This window comes from Pristiophorus japonicus, chromosome 14 (genome assembly GCF_044704955.1).
Source record: "Pristiophorus japonicus isolate sPriJap1 chromosome 14, sPriJap1.hap1, whole genome shotgun sequence".
Lineage (NCBI taxonomy): Eukaryota > Metazoa > Chordata > Chondrichthyes > Pristiophoridae > Pristiophorus > Pristiophorus japonicus.
The window spans coordinates 149,126,806-149,144,883 of record NC_091990.1 but is presented as its reverse complement, the minus strand read 5'-3'; the positions used below and the strand labels follow the sequence as shown (position 1 = coordinate 149,144,883).

The following is an 18,078-nucleotide window of genomic DNA, read 5'->3' as shown; positions in this document are numbered from 1 at the left end:
TAGAAACATAGAAAAAAGGTGCAGGAGTAGGCCATTCGGCCCTTCGAGCCTACATCACCATTCAATAAGATCATGGTTGATCATTCACCTCAGTACCCCTTTCCTGCTTTCGCTCCATACCCCTTGATCCCTTTAGCTGTAAGGGCCATATCTAACTCCCTCTTGAATATATCCAACGAGCTGGCATCAACAACTCTCTGGGGTAGAGAATTCCACAGGTTAACAACTCTCTGAGTGAAGAAGTTTCTCCTCATCTCGGTCCTAAATGGTTTACCCCTTATCCTTAGACTGTGTCCCCTGGTTCTGGACTTCCACAACATTGGGAACATTCTTCCAGCATCTAACCTGTCCAGTCCCATCAGAATTTTATATGTTTCTATGAGATCCGCTCTCATCCTTCTAAACTCCAGTGAATACAGGCCCAGTCGATCCAGTCTCTCCTCATATGTCAGTCCTGCCATCCCGGGAATCAGTCTGGTGAACCTTCACTGCACTCCCTCAATAGCAACTATGTCCTTCCTCAGATTAGGAGACCAAAACTGAACACAATATTCCAGATGAGGCCTCACGAAGGCCCTGTACAACTGCAGTAAGACCTTCCTGCTCCTATACTCAAATCCCCTAGCTATGAAGACCAACATGCCATTTGCCTTCTTCACCACCTGCTTTACCTACATGCCAACTTTCAATGATTGATGTACCATGACACCCGGGTCTCGTTACACCTCCCCTTTTCCTAATCTGCCACTATTCAGATAATATTCTGCCTTCGTGTTTTTGCCACCAAAGTGGATAACCTCACATTTATCCACATTATACTGCATCTGCCATAATTTTGCCCACTCACCTAATCTGTCCAAGTCACCCTGCAGTCTTTTAGCATCCTCCTCACAGCTCACACCACCACCCGGCTTAGTGTCATCTGCAAACTTGGAGATAGTACACTCAATTCCTTAATATAAATCATTGATGTATATTGTAAATAGCTGGGGTCCCAGCACTGAGCCCTGCGGCACCTCGCTAGTCACTGCCTGCCATTCTGAAAAAGACCTGTTTATCCCGACTCTCTGTTTCCTGTCTGCCAACCAGTTCTCTTTCCACGTCAATACATTACCCCCAATACCATGTGCTTTAATTTTGCACACCAATCTCTTGTGTGGGACATTGTCAAAAGCCTTTTGAAAGTCCAAATACACCACATCCACTGGTTCTTCCTTGTCCACTCTACTAGCTACATCCTCAAAAAATTCTAGAAGATTTGTCAAGCACGATTTGAGTTAAGATAGATCGCCATGATCTCATTGAATGGCGGAGCAAGCTCGAGGGGCCAAATGCCTACTCCTGCTCCTATTTCTTATGTTCTTATGTTCTTACATAGATATGTTCTAACTTTTTTTTTTTACAATCTTGAACAAACAGATAACAACTAGTTTAACAATTACTGTTAAACCACAAGTAGGTATGCTTGCAAATCTTATCTTTTGATCACAAAAACATTGAAGAAGGATAAAATGTTAGACAATGTTTTAGGATATTGACCTGGATATTCCCCAAGATTGTATGTGTTCAGCAATCTGGTTTATGACCTAAGGGTTTATGCATCCACCTTAGATGCTGCCTTATTCTCCTTTCCTCCATTCTCTCCTGCGGTATGTTCTTGGGGAATGCCGTACATGTTCATGAAAAGCCATACAGTGGGTTGAAGGGAGGGAAGATCTCCTGGTGGTCTCATATCGTACAGGCAATCAGAAGCAAGTCCAAGACTATGTGTGCTGAATGCAAAAATAAATTGCTCCGAAAAGTTGTTCTCAGCTGCAATAATCGCCACTCAAACTTTCAGCAATCTTTAGGTTCAAAGCTCCTCACTTGCACAAGTCTCAGCTGATCCTGGAACAGCTGGGAGTTATATTTCTCATTCTAACGCACACCTTCTGCACTGCAAGTATTGGGGACTCTGCAGGTGCATCATGGAAAGGGACAAACCATTCGAGGAAGTTTGGGGATACTGATTTTGAGGTGTAAAACTGGCGGAAATGGTTCTCTTCCCCCACCTTGCCCCCACCCCAATTAATGGCTAGAAAAAGTACTTGCCTCAAATTAGCACTGCAAACATGCCAAAGACAGTGTGGAATTTTGGGACCCATCTCTTTTGACTGGCAGACAAAAAATCATTGTGACAGTCAAGGAAAACTTACTAATTAGTTTTAAAATGATTAATGTATTAAAACTTGTAAAAATTTGTTTTGTAATTATTCAGAATAGCAAGAAAGTGACTCTGTGTTGTCTATCATGAAAAGCACCGGGGGAGAATCCAGGGACTCAATTTACCCCAATGTCATTTTTTGCCGTATTTGAAGAGTTACGACCATTTTTTTGGGGCCCGACTACACCAAAAAAAAACTTTAAAGTTTCCCCATTCTAATTTTTGAAATTGGCGCCGCGCAGCCTGTCCTTTAGCTTTGGGGGATGGAACCGAAGGTCTGCGCCGAAAAAAGGAGGTTCCCCCTTCTGCGCATGCACGTTAAAGAAAATGCTGTTTTTTTACGTGACTGGTATGGGCGCGCATGCCCAGTCTGCATTCATTCATTTTTAAAAAGTCAGTTGTGCATGGGAATTTTTCTTCTGGGTGGAAAAAATTGGAGCTGCAATATGCAACCCGGCTCAAGGACCAAGAATTTCTCACAGGACGAAGTGGAGGCTGGTGGTTATGTAATTGAGGCCGGGTGGCACGAGCTGGATACCAGCAAAGGTCAAAAAAAAGTTACACTAAAAGAAATGAAGAAATGATGGAACCAACTTGCAGAAGATTACTGTGCAATCGTGACCACCCCGAGGTCTGGAGGCCAGTGCAAAAAGTGGCAGGACCTTGGTCAAACAGTTAGTGTAAGTAATATTTTCATTTATTCACTGGAATTGCAATTGTAAATGTAACCATCTGTATGTCCCACCTAGCAGAAAGACACCCTCTCTGACAAGTTATATTTGCATCTTTGCAGAGGAAGGTGGCCCACAACAGAGAGAGAACTCAAATAAGAGGTGGCCCGGCAAATCTGCAACCACTGACACCCGTGGAAGAGAGGGTCGCTGCTTTGATGGGTCCTGCCTGGAGAAAAGCAACCACCACTGCACAAGCTGGGCCCACACTCGAGGGAGAGGGTATGTCCTGCAAATTCCACTGTCTGGCCTTGCTAAATGTTAAGTACTGCGCGGGCTAGTCATGATTCGGCTAATGGGGATGTCTCTGTCAGCTACACTTCGGTTGATGCAAACCGCTATCATTCATCGTGGTCCTTCAAATGGGCCTGCTGCCTGCGCTGTATGTGCCTACTCATGCCACCCTGCCCCTCCTCTGCTGCTAACCATTTGTCTGTTCTGTTATATTTTGCAGAACTTGAGGCCAACCTGACGAGGCTGAAGCCGATGCAGAAGAAGATTCAGACACGGATGAGCCTGAAGAGGAGAACATCTTCCAATCCTACCTTCCAGACCAAGAGCATGGTGGTGAGGGGGGGGGGGGGGGGGGAGGGAATGAAGCCCCTACTCTTGTACTCACTCTGGAGGAGCTGCTGGTGCCGCCCATTGAGGTGCCAGACATTTTTTGAGTGGTGCGAGTGTTGGGACATTTCATGGTTTCACATTGTCCAAGGCTGCGGGTTCCAGTGGGGTGCAGCAAAACACACCCCGTGACGCACCGTCCGAGGCTGTGGGTCCCTGTGGGGTGCAGCGAGCCTCAACCAGGGCCCCATTGTCCGAGGCTGCGGGTCCCAGTGGGGTGCAACAAGCCACACCCAGGTTGAGGCTGGGAAGGAGAGCTCGACAGCATTCTCCTGAAATGCAGGATGTAACAGATGTGGTTCAGATGATGGCAATGAGTGGGGAGAGCATTGACCTTACACGATCACTCCTGGACACCATTGGTCGGTGATGAGGTACCAGGACTGTCGAGAGAAGTAACAACAATATCGCATTAGGGATGGAATGTCGCAGGCAGCTGCTACATGGTCGGAGAACATTGGGGAGGGAATGTTGCAGGTAGCTGATCCTCGTGCACCGACAGTGTGACGGAATGTCACGGTTAGTTGAGATGCTGGCGGAGCACATGAGGGAGGGAATGTCGGAGGTAGTTGAGACGTTGGCGGAGCACATGAGGGAGGGAATGTCGGAGGTAGCTGCTGCTATAAGGGAACAAGCCCAGACCCTGTGGCCATTGACAGAATTAACTGCCACTCCCACTCCAATCCCCAGACCTACCTCTGAAGAGGCCCAAGCCAGGCCTTTCACGTTATCGCCTGCCCACGCACCCCCCCCAGCCCCGCCAACAAAAAGTGCGCATTATCAGACATGCTCGAAAGAATAAGCTTGGTACCAACTTGAGAAACACTGCATCACCGCCAGCGGGCAGGGGTGGAGTCACCAAGACCAAGTGCAGTGGACAGTGTTAGAATACTGTGGAAGAGAGATGGGTCCAGCCTTTGTTTGCTGCTGTTGTTGTTAGTGTTGTTATTATTATTGTTGTTACTGTTGTAATTGTTCTCAAATTAAAAGTTTTTTGTAAGTGATGTAAATTTACAAGTTTAAAGGTTTGTAAGTGATCTTAACTGAATAGTTTATAGTTTGATGCAAGACTATTTTTTTAAGGTTAAATTAAGTGCAAACAAGTGTTAAAATTTTGAATAAAATATATTTTAAATTAAAACTGAATCATTTGCATTATTTGTTCCATTATTAACACAACTTTTTGAACTAAAGAAGAATCATTTACATATTTGTTCTATTATTAACACAACACAACATTACGGAACAGGTCCAAAACAGTAAACATGGCCCATTTTGAATAATTGCCGCTGAGCCTTCAGGCAGCAAAACGTTCACGGATGAACTGCTGGCGCAAGGCTCGAGTAGTTGCATGGCTTCCTCCTCCTCCTCGTCATCTGCATCTTCCTCCTCATCATCAGCCACTCTCACCTCAGGTGGGTCTTCTACTACCAGCTGCTGTTGCCTCATAATGGCTAAGTTGTGCAGCATGCAGCAGACAACAGTGAACTGACTGACAATCTTAGGGGAGTATTGCAAGTAGCCTCCAGAATGGTCCAAGCATTGGAAACGTGGCTTCAAGATGCCAATGGTCCTCGCTATCATGCTGCGCGTCGCAACGTGCGACATGTTGTATTCCCGCTCGGCTTCTGTCCGGGTTACGTGTAGGGGCGTCATGAGCCAGGCCGTACCCTTTGTCTCCCAGCAGCCAGCTCTGCCCTTCTGACTGCTGCTGAAACATGGCAGATATAGTGCTATCGCGTAGAATGAACGCATCATGGGTGCTGCCAGGGTATCTCGCACCAACTGCTATGATGCGATGCATGTCGTCACAGACGAGCTGCACGTTCATGGAGTGGAAGCCTTTTCTGTTCCTGTACATTCGGAATCCTGCAAAGGTGCTCGCGAAGCGATGTGGGTACAATCAATGCAGCCCTGCACTTTGGGGAAGCCAGAAATCCTGGAGAAGCCCACAACCCTGTCATGCATTGCCTGGGTGGTCATGCGGAACTTTATGTCGTCATTCCTCCGGGCATATAATACAGCAGTCACCTGCCGAATGCAGATATGTGTGGCATGTTGAGAAATGGCATACACATCCCCAGTTGTGGACTGGAATGATGCAGGTGTATAAAATGAAAGGGCAGCTGTAACCTTTACTTCAACTGACAAAGCAGTCGTCCGGACGCTTCTAAGGTGCAGGTCTGCTTTTATTAATTCAAATTCACGGACTATCCTGAGCAACCCACCTTGGACTCTACCTTTTATGATCCTCCAACATACACACCAGTGGCAACTGGCACCACGGTTGACCACGAAGCAGAACCCATCATCTACAGCAGCTCTGCAGGGCCTAACACACCAGGCAGCCCAGCAAGGCCAGCTGCACAGCAGCCCAGCGAGGGCCCAACAAATGATTCAACAACACCAGCTTTCACACCGAGACGATCAACCAGGGCAAGAAGGGCCCCAGATCGATTCACGTTGTAAATAGTTACACTATTGACTTTGGGGGGAGGGGGGGGAAGAGTGTTGTTATATATGTATACTTGTATTTACTCTGTACAGCCACCAGAGGGCTCAACCCCTGGAGTCCCAAGGGATCCCATAATCCCTTGGGAGCACAGGTATTTAAGGAGGCTTCACAGGTTGGAGAGGCACTCTGAAGACCTGCAATAAAAGACTAAGGTCACACATTACTTTGAGCTCACAGTGTTTAGTCTGACTCTTTTTCCATACACAACAGCGTCGACGGCAGAATTGCTCCCTCGCCCGGACACAGGGGCTTATGGGCTCGACTTCAAAAAAAGCCCCGGGGGTGAGTTGTGGGGTAGATGCTGAACCAAACTGCCAGCCACTTATATTTCTTACATATGAGATGTGAACCCTTCGGCTATAAATTATCATTTTCTAAAAGCTCTGTTTTCATCCTCAATACTGACCACCTCAGCAGCTTCAAAAGAAGCTGGAGGAGGGGGAGGGGGGAGGAGGAGGAGGGGGAGGGGGAGGGGGGAGGAGGGGGAAGCCAGTCCTGAGCCCCTGTATGCTAGGAAAAATGTAAGTTGGCCAGACTGGCTTAAATCTCAAAAACTGGTGCAGACATCAGGATACGCCCGCTATGACGCAACAAAATCATAGCCTAAAAATATTCAGCTCAATTTTCCTCGTTCATTTGCACCATTTTTTTGGCGCGGCCGTTTTTTTTTTGCCGTATTTATTTTTTTCAAAGTTTCCCCCGCAATCTGGGCCAGCATAACTGACTTAGGTACGATTTTTCTAGGCTAGTTTTTTATTACGTCAAACGTTCCCTGATGTCTGCGCCAGTTTTTTCAATTGTTCGCAGTTTGGCACAACACTTTTTTCTCTTAGGACGGCGTATCTGGCCACTCCCGAAAAACCCTCTGGTGAGTTAAGAAAACCAGTGCACATTGACAAATCTGCGCTGAAAGATGCCTTTATTTTTAAGTTGAAGATTTTGGAGGGAGTCAAGAACACTGTCAAAATCAATAATAAATTTCAACTTTGTTTTATCTGTCAACGTAGAAGTGTAAATTTGTTGGATTTCAGAAGTTCTCTTATTTTTTAAACTTACTCACACACCACCACCAAACGGCTTGAAGCAGAGCTGGAGGGTCATAGGTTTGGCTGGCTGAATCGGTCCCACGCCCGGACACAGGCTACAAAACAAGCCGTGGGGTCGGGGCGGCGGGGTGGAGGAGAGAGAGCGAGGTGCCGATTCGAAGGCTTGGAGCTCGGGGAGGAGGAGGGAGAGAGAGAGAAAAGTCACAAGACTCCAATTAGTAAAGTGGGGGCGGGGGAGGGAGAGATAGAGCGAGGTGCCAATCGGAAGGCTTGGAGCCCGGGAAGAGGGAGGGAGAGAGAGAGAAAAGTCACAAGACTCCAATAAGTAAAGGGGGGGCGGGGGGAAGAGAGGAGAAGTCACATCACCTTTCGATGTGGTCCATCCATACAGACCTGGAGAGATACAACTGCGAACCTGTTCTGCCTGCTTTCCTGCCGTTTTGAGCTTCTTTCAAAGGTTAAATTTCTTGTGCGAGCCTTCTGCATCATGGTACTACATAGGAGACAATTGATTCGACTTCATTGCATCAGGAACATCAGAGCCCGTAGGGTGCTGGGCAGGAGGCCTTCCCCATCTCGGGCATATCGAGACAGGCGTTCGTACCTCCACCTGAGTGATGCAGACTGTGTCAGAAGGCTACATTTCCGCAAATAAGTTGTAAGTGAGATCTGTGAGTTGGTCAAAGCAGATCTGCAACCTAGAAGCATCAGAAGGACTGCTTTGTCAGTTGAAGTGAAGGTTACAGCTGCATTTTCATTCTATGCCTCCGGATCGTTGCAAGCTACAACTGGGGACGTGTGTGCCATCTCTCAACATGCAACATATGTCTCCATTCACCAGGTCACGGCTGCACTGTACGCGCGTAGGAATGACTTCATAAAGTTTCCCATCACCGCCCAAGCAATCCACGACAGGGCTGTGGCCTTCTCCAGGATTGCTGGCTTCCCAAAGCTACAGTGCTGCATTGATTGTACCCACATCACCTTGTGAGCACCTTTGAAGGATTCCGAGATGTACAGGATCAGAAAAGGCTTCCACTCCGTTAATGTGCAGCTCGTGTGTGATGACATGCATCGTATCATGTCAGTCGATGCAAGATACCCTGGGAGCACCCATGATGCATTCATCCTAAGCGACAGCATTATATCTGCCATGTTTCAGCAACAGCCAGAAGGGCAGAGCTGGCTACTGGGAGATAAAGGGTACGGCCTCGCCACCTGGCTCATGACGCCCCTGCGCGTAACCCGGACGGAAGCTAACCGTCAATACGACAAGTCGCACATTGCGACACGCAGCATCATTGAGAGGACCAATGGCATATTGAAATGGCGTTTCCAATGCCTGGACCAATCCGGAGGCTACTTGCTGTACTCCTCCGAGATTGTTAATCAGTTCACTGTTGTATGCTACATAACTTAGCCATCCTGAGGCAGCGACCATCTGGTAGTAGAAGATCCACCTGCGGTGACAGTGGCTGATGATAATGCTGTGGAAGATGCAGATGACGAGCAGGAGGAGAAGGAGGAGGAGGACGACGACTACGAGGAAGCCATGCAAGTGTCTGAGGCCGGAGCACGATGGCGGAGGAGAGCGGGCCATCGTGCTCCTTTAACGATTGCTCGAGCCTTGCACTAGCAGCTCATCCGTGAACGCTTTACTGATGCCGGAGGGCTCAGCGACAACTATTCCACATGGACACGTTCACTGTTTGGAGTTGTTCCATAACGTGTTGCGTTAATGAACATGATTCAGTTTTAATGTAAATATATTTTATTCAAAAGTTTACAATGTATTTAACTTAAATAAAATTATTCTTGTATCAAACTTTAAGATCACTTAAAAACTTGTAAATTTACAAACTTACAAGAAACTTTTAATTTGAGAACAGTTACAACAGTAATAATAGTAATAACAACAACAACAGCAGCAAGAAAGGCTGCACCCATCTCTCATCCCCCTTATTCTAAGAGCGCCCGCTGTGCTTGGTCTTGGACACACCACCACCCCTGCCCACCCACGGTGGCGCATTGTTTCTGGGCTTGATACCAACCTTATTCTTTCTAACATCTCGGGTGCTGCGGACCTCTTGAGGGTGAGGGGCGTCAGCATCAGGTGCCAAGTTGGAGGGCCCAGTTTTGGGCTCTTCAGAGGCTGGTGCCGGGATTGGAGTGGGAGTGACAGTTGATTCTGTCAATGGGCGCGGGTTCTGGGCTTGTTCCCTTATTGCAGCAACTAACTCCAACATACTGTTCCTCATGCGCCCTGACAGTGTCTCAACGACCTGCAATATTCCCTCCCTCATGTTGAGTAAAACTGTCTGAACTACCTGCAACACTCCCTCCCTCATGGTCAGTGACGTGGTTTGCACTATCTCTGACATTCCATTCCTCGTGGCGGTCCCGGATATCGTTCCCATTTCTCGTGTCATTGCTGTTACTTCTCCCAACAGTCCCGCTACCTCATCACTCACCCCACTGATGGCGTCCAGGAGTGATCGGATAAGGTTAATGCTCTCCGCACTCAATTACATCATTTGAAACCACATCTGCTAGATCCTGCACCTCAGGAGAGCGCAATCGAGCTCTCCTTTCCCTCCTCCCCACGGGTGTGGTTCGCACCCCAACACGGGGACCCGCAGCCTGGGACAGTGGGGCCCTGCATGTGCCTCACTATACCACACCACTGGGACAAGCAACCTCGGAAGATGGGGCCCTGGATGTGCCTCACTGCACCACACAACTGGGACCCGCAACCTCGGAAGGTGGGGCTCTGGGTGTACCTTGCTGCACCCCACCATTGCGACCCGCAACCTCGGAAGGTGTGAAAAATTCGATCAGCCACGGCGATATTCCAGAGAAACATGGAAAGATTACTGAAGTCGGTCCCTTGCATGGTGGTCTTCCAGGATGACATCTTGGTCACAGGTCGGGACACAGTCGAGCATCTGCAGAACCTGGAGGAGGTTCTTAGTCAACTCAACCATGTGGGGCTCAGGTTGAAACACTTGAAGTGGCGTTTTCCTGGCACCTGAAGTGGAGTTCCTGGGGAGGAGGATCACAACGGACAGCATCAGGCCCACCGATTCGAAGACGGAGGCAATCGAGAACGTGACGGAGCTGCGGTCGTTTCTAGGATTCCTGAACTACTTTGGTAACTTCTTACCGGGTCTCAGCACACTGTTAGAACCACTGCACACCTTATTGCATAAAGGGGATGAATGGGTATGGGGCAAAAGCCAAGAAAATGCCTTTGTAAAAGCTAGAAAATTGTTATGCTCAAACAAATTGCTTGTGTTTGATCCATGTAAGTGTTTGGTACTAGCATGTGATGCGTCGTCATACGGTGTCGGGTGTGTATTGCAACAAGCTAATGATTTTGGGAAATTGCAACTGGTTCCTTATGCATCCAGAAGTCTGTCCAAGGCTGAGAGAGCCTACAGCATGATTGAAAAAGAAGCGTTAGCATGTGTCTATGGGGTAAAGAAAATGCATCAATATCTGTTTGGGCTAAAATTGGAATTGGAAACTGACCATAAGCCACTAATATCCCTGATTTCCGAGAGTAAGTGGATAAATACTAATGCATCGGCCAGCATCCAGAGATGGGCACTCACGTTGTCTGCATAAACTACGCCATCCGCCAAAGGTCAGGCACAGAAAACTGTGCCAATGCTCTCAGTAGGCTGCCATTACCCACCACGGGGGTGGAAATGGCGCAGCCCGCAGATTTAGTCATGGCTATGGAAGCATTTGAGAGTGAGCAATCACCCGTCACGGCCCGACAGATTAGAACCTGGATGAGCCAGGACCCCTTACTGTCCCTAGTAAAAAACTGAGTGCTTCACGGGAGCTGGTCCAGTGTCCCAGTGGAAATGCAGGAAGAGATAAAGCCGTACCAGCGGCGCAAAGATGAAATATCTGTACAGGCAGACTGCCTTCTGTGGGGCAACCGGGTAGTGGTCCCCAAGAAGGGCAGAGACTCCTTCATAAGTGACCTCCACAGTACCCACCCAGGCATCGTAATGGTGAAGGCGATAGCCAAATCCCACATGTGGTGGCCCGCTTTCGATGCGGACTTGGAGTCCTCCGTGCACAGATGTAGCACATGCTCGCAGTTAAGCAATACACTCAGGGAGGCACCACTGAGTTTATGGTCTTGGCCCTCTCAACCGTGGCCTTGGGTCCATGTCAACTATGAAGCCCGTTCTTGGGAAAAATGCTCCTTGTGGTTGTAGATGCGTACTCCAAATGGGTTGAATATGAGATAATGTCGACAAGCATGTCTGCTGCCACCATTGAAAGCCTGCGGGCCATGTTTGCAATGCACGGCCTGCCCAATGTCCTTGTGAGCGATAACGGGCCATGTTTTACCAGTGCCGAGTTCAAAGAATTCATGATCCATAACGGGATCAAACATGTTACATCTGCCCCGTTTAAACCAGCATCCAGAGAGAGCAGTGCAAACCATCAAGCAGGACTTGAAGAGGGTAACAGAAGATTCACTGCAGACTCGCCTGTCCCGAGTTCTGCTTAGCTACTGCACGAGACCCCACTCGCTCACTAAGATTCCACCTGCTGAACTCATGAAAAGGGCACTTAAGACAAGGCTCTCATTAGTTCACCCTGATCTACATGAATAGGTAGAGAGCAGGCGGCTTTAACAAAGTACATATCATGATAGCGCAAATGTGTCACGCGAAATTGAAATCAATGATTCTGTATTTGTATTGAATTATGGACAAGGTCGCAAGTGGCTTCCCAGCACTGTTGTGGCCAAAGAGGAGAGCAGGGTGTTTCGGGTCAAACTTTCAAATAGACTCATTCACCGAAAACACTTGAACCAAATCAAACTCAGATTCGTGGACTATCCTGAGCAACCTGCTTTGGATCCTACCTTCTTTGACTCCCCAACATACACACCAGTGGCAACTGGCACCACGGTTGGCCATGAAGCATAGAGCACCCCAGCAGGACTCACCACAACAGGCAGCTCAGCAAGGCCAGCTGCTCAGCAGCCCAGCAAGGGCCCAACAGATGATTCACCAATACCAGCATTTGCACCGAGACGATCAACCAGGGCAAGAAGGGCCCCAGATGGACTCACCTTGTAAATAGTTACACTGTTAACTTTGGGGGGGGGGGGGGGGGGGCGCGGAGTGTTGTTATACATGTAAACTTGTATATACCCTGTACAGCCACAAGAGGGCTCATCCCCTGGAGTCCCAAGGGATCCCATAATCCCTTGGGAGCATAGGTACTTAAGAAGGCCTCTCACAGGTTGGAGAGGCACTCTGGAGACCTGCAATAAAGGACTAAGGTCACACTTCACTTTGAGCTCACAGTATTCAGTCAGACTCTTTCTTCATACATAACAACACTAGTCATGGAAGGGGCTGTCACCTCCATGAGCGGCACCTCCTCCAAAGTCAGTTCAACAGTGGGAGCCAAGTTCTGCAAAATATAACAGAACAGTCAAATGGTTAGCAGCAGAGGAGGAGGCAGGGTGGGTAGCATGAGTAGGCTCACATATTGCAGACCAGGCAGCAGGCTGATTTGAAGGACCATGATGAATTTGCAGGACTTACCCTCTCCCTCGAGTGTGGGCCCAGCTTGTGCAGTACTGATTGCTTTTTTTCCAGGTAGGACCCATCAAAGCAGCGAATCTCTCTTCCAAGGGTGTCAGTGGGTGCAGATTTACCGTCCTGTTCAAGTTCTTTCCCTTTTATCATGCACCACCTTCCTCTGCAAAGACGAAAATGCAACTTTTTAGAGAGGGTGTCTTTCTGCTGGGTGGGACATATACAGATGGTCACATTTACAATTGCAATTCCATTGAATAAATGAAAATATTACTTACACTAACTACTTGACCAAGGTCCTGCCATTTCTTCTTACACTGGCCTCCAGATCTCATGGTGGTCACCACTGCGCAGTAATCTTCTGCAACTTGGTTCCAGCGTTTCTTCATTTCTTTGGATGCAACTTTTATATGACCTCTGCTGGCGTCCAGCTCCTGCCATGTATTCTCAATCTCAGTAACCAGTGCCTCCACTTCTTCCTGTAAGAAATTATTGGTCCTTGCGCTGCGTTGCATCTTGTATTGCTCCAGCTACGATTTTCCCAATGCTCTCACAGCACTCCTTCTCACACGCACAACTGGCTCTTTAAAAATGGCCGATTGCCAAATCCGAGCTGTACTGAACATGCGTGTCCATTGGTGCAGAAGGTGCAGCTTCGATTTTCGGCAGTTAGCAGGCTCCGCTCCTCGAGGTGACTGGACACGTTGCGCGGTCCCAAATTCAAATTATACATTGGGGAAGCTTTGGCAAAATATTTCTGCCACATTTCTGGCCTAGAAAAACGGGCTTAACTCTGACAATATGCCAGAAAACGGGCTTGGGGAAAATTGAGCCCATTGTACCTAACTGAATTACGCTGGTGCAGAAACTTTGGGGAAGCTTGGAGATTTTTACTTACTCCCAAAAAAAACGGTCACGCCAAAAAAATTACGCAGATAAGTGGGTAAAATTGAACATTGGAAACTTTTCCATAACGATTATATAATCAGATACTTGACCAATACCTGTTTGAAGCTCTGGTCAACTGTTAGCAGTAATTAAAGGCTTTAGTATTAGAACGAAACAAGGCAGTACTGTCTCTAAGTTTGTTTTCAACTCTTTTTTAATATTACATTAGTACAGTGGAGACTTATCAAACCAAACTTCTTAATTAGATAAATTTTACTGGGTCCAGACATCCTACCGTTGTGAGCTGAACGGTTTGTACATAATGTCCTGTTAACAGTTACTTAACTGATCCCCACAACTTTGTACAGATGCAGTTTGACTGTACTATAGTGCATGCTTTCCAACATAGTTCAGAAATAAGAATCTGTTCAAATCTCATAAGTATTTATTTGCTTGCCAACAAAGACAGAACATGTTGTATGAAGTATAAACATCCTCTTATAACTAGAGCTACATAATAAATACTTAAGGACAAGATATGGTGATCCAAATTATTATTTGAGTTATAAATATTCATATTAACTCCTGCAACAATCCCAAATTATATTCTCAACAATATACTCATATATCCACACAGAACGATGGGCCGTATGGCTTCCTTCTGTGCTGTAAATTTCTATGATTCTATTGCAGTTGCTATATCTGCAATATTTCAATAGTTAGTGAATTGCTCAGATCTAACAATCTGTTCACTAAAGCTGAGCGTTTGAGGAAAATATTCTGCACATTCAAAAGATTGAAAGCGGGGATGTTCAAGAGGCCAGAATTGAAGGAGTGCAGATAGCTCAGAGGGTTGTAGGGCTGGAAGGAGATTAGAGATAGAGAAGGGCGAGACCATGGAAGGACTTAACAACACAAGGATGAGAATTTTTAAATCGAGATCTTGCCGTATCGGGCAATGTAGGGCAACAAGGATGGGGTGAGCGTGATTTGGTGCATGTTAGGATATGGGCAGCAAAGCTTTGGATGAGCTCAATTCTACAGAGGGCGGCAGGAGAGCAATGGAAGTAACAAAAGCATGGATGAGGGCTTCAGTAGCAGTATAATAAATTATATAATTGATTGGATACAATATAATAAATGATCTGAGTTGCAGTCCACTTTGATCTTGTGACATCAACAGATTATTTCCCAGTATTTTGTTTCCCCTTTCTCATGAAAGCATTGGTTTCTTGGTGGAGAAAGGTTTCCAAGAACACAGATGCCATTCGCTACTTTGGTTGAGTGGCCATTCTTTAATTATGTGCATTGTCAGTGGAATGTTGTCAGGCTATTCATCAAATGGGGAATCACAGCCTATCCATGTCATGTTTTCACCAAACACACACGTACTTCCAGCAGGGGACGCCGGAAAGCAAATCAGCAGCTAAATGTCCCTTTTTCCAACCCAGGTTCAGTGAGGTCAACTCGAGTACTGCACTCCCTCCACATCCACACGCCCCTCATCATGACTAAAATCAGATAACTCAGCAATGATTTTCATAGGGTTACATAGAATATACAGCACAGTAACAGGCCCAACCAGTCATGCCGGCTTTTACGCTGCACTCTCTGTGTAAGGTTCGATACAAGTTTAGCATAACTTCACTACTTTTCAATTCTATCCTCGTCTAACTCTGTCAGCGTAACACCCCCATCGCCTCCCCCCCATTCCCTTCTCCCTCATACGTTTATGTCGCCTCCCCTTAAATGCATCTATATTATTCGCTTCAACCCTAAGACTGAGTGGAAAAACTGGCTGAGTCATTGAGAGGCAACAGCAGATATTCTCAGCTATAGTGCAATCAGATGATTGACAGCTCGGACTAACCAATCGCTGTCGAGGGGCGGGCTCAAACTGGTGGCCCCTCCACCAATTGCAGCCGAGAGATGAAGAGAGCAAGCTGGGCCCATTTAACGATAAGTCCCAGGAGAACCTGGCTGCTTTCTGTCTTTAAAGCCAGACTCGCTCTTGTGTGTGTTTTTATATGTTGTTTAATTTAATTTGCGCGGTTTACACCCAGCGCCAGATCTTTCTTTTCTCCCTTTTGGTTCTTTGTCCTCCCCTCCCCCTCGGGTCGTTGGTAGTGGTGGGTGAAGTACTTTCTGCTGCTCTGGAAAATTTTTCCCCCGCAACCAAAAATAAATCAAACATCTCGTTAACTGAGGTTTGCGGATGTAAACAGTCGCCCTACCTGCGGCCGACAGCTCCCTAGGTTTGTGCTGAACACCATCTCACTGCAAGCAGCTGTTGTTTGTGGGTGTGGCCCTGCGTGTCTTTATAAAAATACTGTACCAATGGGATCGTCAGTGATTGTCATCGGTTTGACTAAAGTGAAGATAGGAGGGGAGCAAGTCAATCACTATCAACGTGTTCTGGGGAGAGTTTAAAGTGCACAATGTGACAGACTTCACAGCAATGTTTCCACCAAGACCAGAACTGGATAGAAGGTGGAGCCAGGATTTTTTTTTACTTGTTTATTGTGAAGTACTTCAACTGTGGGCTCAATATTCAACTGTCCAAGGCAAGGGCACATTTAAGCTGTCTCTCTGAGCATAACGACGACAACAACAACAACTTGCATTGCAGCAAAATACTGCAGATGCTGGAAATCAGGAACAGAATTTGTTAAAAAAAATACTGCAAACAGGTCAGGCAGCATCTGTGGAGTGAACATAAAAGTTAGCATTTTGGTTGTCGATCAGAACTGGAAGCTGTTCCTCTGTGCAATTTGGATTGTTTACTGCAAACCTTGCAATATTGGATGAAAAAAAAAGGTTTTTACTGCCCTGTTTATATTAAATAAGACAACTGCTAATAAACAAACCAAATGTAGATGACAATCCTAGTTTTTATTTATTCACATATAACACAATAATGTAAATTACATCAAAGAACATGGCACTTTGTAGCATAATTGTGACCAAAAAAAAATGGTTCTCCTGGCTTTTTCAAAGAAAAACAGCTTTGCAAATATCTTTACACAAATGACAGCTCTTGCAATAAAAGTTGAAACCTGTGGCTGATCCCTAATCATTTGGTATGTTGGATCCAAATAGATGTGCCTTCACTTTCCATCAGGCAGTGCAGAAGGAACGTTGGCTTCCAGACGTTCACACATTTATTTATGTAGTATTAAGGCCAATTTGTTGGGTTTGCTTTTGTAAGGTGTCAGTCTTGGCTTAGTGATAGCACTCCTGTCTCTGGATCAGAAGGTAATGGGTTCAAGCACCTTTCCCCCCCGCACTCCCCCCCCCCCCCCCCCCCCCACACTCCAGAGGCTAATCTCAGCTGCCTCTAATGCAGCACTTTCAAGAGCTGCCATCTTTGAGTTAAACCAAGGTCCTATCTGTCCTCTCAGGTGGGCGTAAAATAGCTCCGGGCACTATTCCGAGTACAGCATTAGAATTCTCCAGTTGTCCTGTGCAAACCATTTATCCCTATCCAACATCACAAAACAGTTTAATTTGAAATTGATCTCATTACTGTTTGTGGGACCTTGCCGTGCGAACATTGGCTTACGTTACAACAGTGACTACACTTTGAAATTACTTCATTGGTTTTGAAACACTTTGGGATGTCCTGAGGTCATGAAAGATGTTGCATGAATAAAATTTTATTTCTTTAGACCTGATGGGTATTCCAGCATACTGATCCATTACTTCTTCAGGAAGTCCTTTACAACCAACAGCTAGTGAATTAAGTTACTAATGTGCCAGCAGCCCAGTTACAGATGGGATCTTTTAGTTTTGTAGAATTAACTTACACAAGTGATGACAGTCACATCAAGAACAGACCTATAACTTAAGAAGGTAAGGAACTTTCTGCCTAACTTTATAATCACATGCCTGCCTGAAATTAGAAGGTTTTTTTTTTAATTCATTTGATAGCAGAATATCTTATTATGTGTTCTTACATCTGTAAATGGTGGTTTCTGAGATTCTTGTTCACCATCTGACCTTACAATTGCCTCTCATACATCCTCACATCACTGATGTCACCTGAGTACCATTTTCCCACGAAAGCAGAAAATGCTGGAAGTGCACAACAAGACTTTCACTGTCAGCAACTACAAAGAGAAGGTTAACATTTTTATATAGCTCTTTGTCAGAACATTTTTCCGCATTTGTTTGGCAATACAGACTATTAACATTCTGGGTTTGCTTAGAGTGGTGCATTATTTTTGGTTTTATGCTACTTTTACTCCTAATGTAATTCACATTGGATTGCAGATTAAGCATAAAGATAGCTGTGAACTGACGTGGTTTTTTCCATTGAACATTATCATATTTTTTAAATCAAATGCATGATAGCAACCATTTCTGATCTACGCTGCATTTACACTACAGCTGTAGTGTCTGCGTGAAGTGGATTTAGACACACTCTGAAGTCGTTAGATTCTTACTCTAGATTTATAAGTTCTTGGTGTCAGTGAGAAGACAAATCACTTTCCAT

General features: G+C 46.2%; 1 protein-coding gene across 2 annotated transcripts in view; it reads right to left on the bottom strand.

The window, feature by feature from the left end:
• bbox1 (butyrobetaine (gamma), 2-oxoglutarate dioxygenase (gamma-butyrobetaine hydroxylase) 1) overlaps positions 1-15,894 on the bottom strand; it is a 348,518-nt gene extending 332,624 nt beyond the window's left edge. The window contains exon 1 of one of the 2 annotated variants that reach the window (XM_070899686.1): positions 15,818-15,894. The gene's annotated coding sequence lies outside the window, so the exon portion shown is untranslated. Of the gene's footprint in view, positions 1-12,516; positions 12,545-15,817 lie in introns of those variants that run through there. The other variant, XM_070899687.1, reaches the window with a different exon arrangement.
• Between the last annotated feature and the right edge of the window lie 2,184 nt (positions 15,895-18,078).